Source organism: Chiloscyllium plagiosum, unplaced genomic scaffold (genome assembly GCF_037043375.1).
Source record: "Chiloscyllium plagiosum isolate Xiang-an unplaced genomic scaffold, Cpla_swu_hap1 HiC_scaffold_2, whole genome shotgun sequence".
In the NCBI taxonomy this organism is placed as follows: Eukaryota; Metazoa; Chordata; class Chondrichthyes; order Orectolobiformes; family Hemiscylliidae; genus Chiloscyllium; species Chiloscyllium plagiosum.
The window spans coordinates 135919565-135925636 of record NW_028270140.1 but is presented as its reverse complement, the minus strand read 5'-3'; the positions used below and the strand labels follow the sequence as shown (position 1 = coordinate 135925636).

The 6072-nt window shown below is 42.0% G+C and overlaps 1 pseudogene; it reads left to right on the top strand.

The window, feature by feature from the left end:
- The first annotated feature begins 550 nt into the window (after positions 1-550).
- Positions 551-943, top strand: LOC122539625 (dispanin subfamily A member 2b pseudogene; annotated as a pseudogene).
- Positions 944-6072: the final 5129 nt, after the last annotated feature.

Below are 6072 nucleotides of genomic sequence, written 5' to 3'. Positions count from 1 at the left end.
ATGAGTAGGTGGGGAGCAGAGGGATACAGATGCTTAGGAATTGACAGACAGTTTTAGACAGTACATTTGGATTGGCTCAGGCTGGGAGGGCCAATGGCCTGTTCCTGGGCTGTAAATATTCTTTGTTCTCTTTGTTCTACCCCTGGCTCAGGTGGGACTTGAACCCAGATCTCCTGGTCTGGGGTAGGGATACTATCACTGTGCCACAAATGTTAATTTGCCCTTTCCTTCAATGGAAGAGGTCCTATAGCCTTTAACACATTTGTGCACTGGGATTAATAACTGGTGTGAAGTATATATCCACCAGATGAAGGGCCGGCAATGCAACTGCAATGTCTGAACAAGATTTCTGATGTCACTGTGCTGTATTGCCATGCATTATTATCCATTTAGCTATGGGGTTATTTCAAAGTCAGCAACTTTCACCTGTGACAGCAAACACATCCAGTGCGCTGGGACATTTTAATTGAGGCACCGAACTGGAAAGGTCTAGACCAGGACAATAATATTCCACTTGCCCTTTTTTGGGGGAGGGCAGGCTGGGACCAGGATGGAGTACAAAACCAAGGAAGTGCCCGTTGGTTCCGCTTCCTACCTTACCAAGCAAGCGGCTCCCCCTCGGCTGTTGACCTCGGCCGTCCACAACTTTCCGTTGGCCCGGGACTACTTCGTCTGGTCCCTCTTCAACTCCTTCTACATGAACATCTGCTGCATCGGCTTCTTGGCGCTGACTTTCTCAGTCAAATCCCGAGATCGCAAGTTTATGGGTGACTTGGAAGGCTGTCGGCAACACGCATCGACGGCCCGAAAGCTCAACATTGTGAGCTCGGTGCTCTGCACCATCACCATCATCATAACCCTTGTGATGGCCATGGCTGGCACGTTTCATATCCTGAAAAAAATCGACCAGAACAAACCAAATATCTCCATCGAATTTAAGTGACGTTGGTCGATTTCTCCAGGTAGAGAGCTGACTTTTGACAGAATATTTTTCAACATCTTCACCACTCTGTGTTGCTACTTCTTTCTATCTACAATGTCTATTGACATATTAAAATGAGATCACTTTGCAACCATACGAAGTGGTATTGATTGTATGAAGAAAACTATTATTAATTGCCTCAATGCTTAGCACCACTGCCGAACAGTGCCAAGGACCCAGGTTTAGGTCTACCCTTGGGTGACTGTGTGGAGTTTGCACATTCTCCCCATGTCTGCGTGAGTTTTCTCTGGGTGGTCTGGTTTCCTACCACAGTCCACAGATGTGTAGGTTAAGTGGATTGGTCAAGCTAAATTGGTCCATAGTGTACAGGCCACCTGGATTGGCTATGAGAAATGTATAGTTGCAGGGATGGGATGGGTTTGGGTGGGATGCTCTTTGGAGGGTCAGTGTGGACATGATGGGCTGAGTGGCCTTCGTCCACGCTGTAGAGATTCAATTGATGACAAGTCTTTTGTTAAAGGGGTGGAGTGGGAATCATAAATTGCGACATACTGGTTGGTGGAATATCACTATAAACCGAACAACAGTTTTGGGGTCAGGCCAATCGCCTTGTAGAAAGAATGGAAAGAAAGACTTGCATTTATATACTGTCTTTTCTTGACCTCAGAATATCACTCTTCACAGCCATCAAAATACTTTTTAATGACAGTAACTGTTGTAATGCTTGTTGTATTTAATCCACAATCACAACATAGTAACAATGTTACAGGACTAGTAATTAAAAGGTCTGGGATTAATGTTTCCAAAACCTGGATTCAACACTTACCTCAGCAGCATGGGAACCTAATTTGAATAGTTATTTTGTATTATTCAATTTTGATGGGAGTGGGCCTTGGAAGTCTTTTGTTAATTCAATTGCAGGATGTGAGTCTCTGCCAAGTCTGCATTAAATTAGATTAGATTCCCTACAGTATGGACACAGGCCCTTCAGCCCAACAAGTCCACACCGACCCTCTGAAGAGTAACCCACCCAGACCCATTTACCTCTGACTAATGCACCTCACACTATAGGCAATTGAGCATGGCCAATTCACCTGACCTGCACATCTCTGGACTGTGAGAGGAAACCGGAGCATCCAGAGGAAACCCATGCAGACACGGGGAGAATGTGCAAACTCCACACACACTGTTGCCCGAGGCTGGAAATGAACTCAGGTTCCTAGCGCTGTGAGGCAGAAGTGATAACCACTGAGCCACCATGTCACCCATTATGTATTGCCCTGAGGGCAGTTAAGAGTCATATCAACCACATTGCTGTGATTCTGGATTCACATGTAAACTAGACCAAGTAAGGATGAACATTTCAGCAATGTTTGGTCATTGTTAGATTGCTAATTCAAGATTTTTATTGGATTCAAATTTCACTATCTGCCATGGTGTGATTTAATCCCTAGGTCTCAGAACATTATTTAGATCTCTGGATGAACTGTCCAGTGATAAATCCACTTGCCTATCACCTCCCCTCAGTCCTAAACACTGATTCTGGAGCCCATGATGGGTCAAGGCATCAAGTCAAAAATGAACATGGAAATATTTTCTTGCTCATTGAACCTTCCTTAATCAATGAATAGGTGCTTCTATATGCTGAACAGCACATAAAAGAAACAATGAGGATAGCAAAGATATAAAATGTACTATTAAATGTCCATCACTACTATAGAATACCATACAGTAATATGCATGAGAGAACAAGCTGGCAGATCCCTGAGAGAAAGGTATTTTGCATTGTATCAAGAGATATTAGAGTGTCTTGGATTCTGCAAAGGCTGTGAGCCCAGCAGTGTCCCAGTTGTAGCATTGAAGCAATATGCCCCAGAATTAGCCAACCTGTTCTATTACAGCTACAACATTGGCATTTACCTGACCATGGAGAAAACTATCCAGATAGAATGAAAGCAGGACAGATCTGTCCTGAACAATTACTCTTAATCAGCAAAATGATGGAGCATGTCATTGACAGTTCTATAAAGTTGTACTTACCCAGCAATAGCTTGACCACTAATGCTCAATTCAGGTTCAGCCAGGGCTACTCTGGTCCTGATCTTATTACAGGCTTAGTCTAAACACTGACAGAATAACAACACTCAATAAATAAGGTGAGAGGGACAGCCCTTAACATCAGGGTGCATTTGAGGGCATCAAGGAGCTCTAGTGAAATCGAAGTAAATGGGAATTAGACGAAAAATTCTCCACTAATTGGCGTTATTACCTATTGCCAGGTTTTGTTGGACACCAGTTTACCTGGTCCTGGAACATCACTGCAGGAGTATTTGGATTAATGCTTCAGGGCCTACAGTCTTCAACTGTTTCATCAATGGGCTGTCCATAGGATTAACACAAGATCATTTATTTCCATCATAAAGGCAGAAGTAGAGAGATTTGTTGATGATTGCACAGTATTCGTACCTATTCACAACTCTGCAGAACAGAATCATTTTATAAACATTCAGTAATGTGAATTTGAAAGGAAGAATTTAAGTTGACCTTTAGTTATGACAGTCATAAAGATCAACAATCCTCACTGACAAAATTCAAGCACAAGGTAAGGAAATGGGAGGGATACCACTATGGCTAAGATGCTTGAAAGATGAACACAAAATGAAACTATACAATGAAGGAGAGATAATAAAGTTTATGGAGAGATAGAGGATTACTTACTTGGACAAGGTTCCTATGTTTCTTTGCAATTTTATGAACATAAAACTAATATGGTTGCTAAAACGAAAACTTGGAACTATAGTTTAGTAACTGCAGTATCTCCTTCACACAAACCCTTGCAGAGATCTTAGTTTACTGATGGTGGGATGACAAACAGCTTTGAAGGCACTATCACTATTAAACTAACAGAAAGCTTGCAGAAGACTGAGCAGAAAATAAATAACAGGAGAAGTTAATAACATGGCCATTAATGGGGAGGGTCATCACTTCATCCCTTTGTGAGCACCCTCACAGCTTTAAATTCCCAGTAAAGTAGCTGACGTTTCTCGATTTATTGGCGAAATGGGAATTCAGGAAAAGAGTAATATCTTGTAAGCAGTAGGTGGCAAGGAGAAAGATACCCTGCAGGTAGGGTATTTGATAACCTGGTGCCCTAACATTCTTTTTCCATCTATTAATGAAATGACCTACCTGAACAGTTTAGAAGGAAAGCTTTAATTACTGTTTCTTTGACGCAAGGTTGTAAATTTTGGGAGATGGTTGCGCTGCTAACCAGTGTACGGCAAAAGTTAAATAATTTTCACAGACTAAAGATTAAATTTCCATTTATGTGCTGAAAGCAAGGGATCAAGATTGTAAATGGATTTAAAGTTCAGCTACGCCAAGAAGTTAATGTTGGAGATAATAGCAAACACATGCTTAACACATTTGACCTTTTGTCTTTCATGAAAACATTTTGATCAACAATTTCTCAATGCAACTGTCCTGCTACAGGCATGAATTATCTGCTTACATCAAAGAAGTCAATCATTTAATTTGACAAATTACTTAAAACTGAATAAATTATTTGGTGAATAAACTTAATTTCTGTACAAAATAGAATTAAGATTATGGGTTAACTCTTGTTACCTTGTCCAGGGATTGCAATGTAACTGACCTAAGTATAAGTAAAGGGATGAAATCTCCCAGCAGATCAGGCAGCATCTGCGGACACAAACACTTCAGACAGGTGTCTTTTCATTGTAACTTGTCTAATCACCATCTACAAGGCACAAGTCAGGAGTCTGAGTCTCTACTGATCTGACTCCAACAATAGTTTTTAGATCAGAGTGGTGCTGGAAACGCACAACAGGTCAGGCAGCATCCGAGGAGCAGGAAAATTGACGTTTCGGGCAAAAGCCCCTCATCAGAAATACAGGCATCCTGCTCCTTGGATGCTGCCTGACCTGCTGTGCTTTTCCAGCAGCACTCTGATCTAAACTCTGGTTTCCAGCATCTGCAGTCCTCACTTTTGCCTCCAACTCCAACAAAGTCAAGATACTCAACACTATTCTGGACAAAGAAGCCCACTTGATTGTTACCCCATTCACTAGTTTCAGAATTCACTCCGTCCATGACAGTTGCTCAGTAACAGCAAAGTGTGCCATCTCCAAGATACACTGGAGAAACTCACAAAAGGCTCCTTTGACAGCACCTTCCACACCTATAACCTCTACCACCTGGAAGGAGTAGGGCAACAGATGCACAAGAGCAACACCATGTGCAAGTTCCCTGAAAGCCACACATCACCCCGATTTAACAACTGAGTTGCCATGCCACCATTGTCAGTGGTCGAAAATCCTGAAACCTTCCTCACAGCACATTCAGTGTACCTACACCCTATGCACTACAGTGGTTCAAGAATGCAGATCACTTCAACTTCTCATAGGTACTTAGGAATGGGCAATAAATGATGACGGAGCCAACAATATCCAGTTTCCATGAATATATTTTTAAAAGGGTCATTTCTGAGGATATATCTCTTCAGGGGACATTATGCTTGTGTTAATAAGGTGCAGATAATATGGAGCAGTTTTTATTCTTTCCTGGTGATTATATGGTTAGAGTATGGTTCAGTGATGTTTGTGGATGTTCCATAATCAGGGAGCACTGAAGGCAATGGTTTGGGAGAAGTAGGGGGGGGGGGGAGGGGGGGGGGCTTTCTTTTAATTTCTTACTTTAATGACAGCTTACCCCAGCAAGATGCACCACCATTTGTGCCGAGACATTTTAACTTGAAGTGGACTGGTGGTAACGAAGGGGAAAAAAAGCAAGTACATTCTGCAGTTCGGATGCCACTACCTTTCCCCAGGTTACCAAATAACTGTGAATCAAAAATCAGTCTGTTCAATCACACAAAGACCCATGAATGCATGACCCCGATATGTCATCTTCACACTGAGTACAGCCAATAATGACTCAGGTAAAGGCAACTTTGAAGCTCAAGGTGTTTCCTCTTCTCTCCTCCTGTGCTCATATGCTAATACTTATGCTAATAAATGTGAAAAGAAAATAAACATTAAAATTCTGAGGACCAATAGTGAAAAGTGTATTTGATGTAGGTTTGCTTGCTGAGCTGGAAGGTTCATATC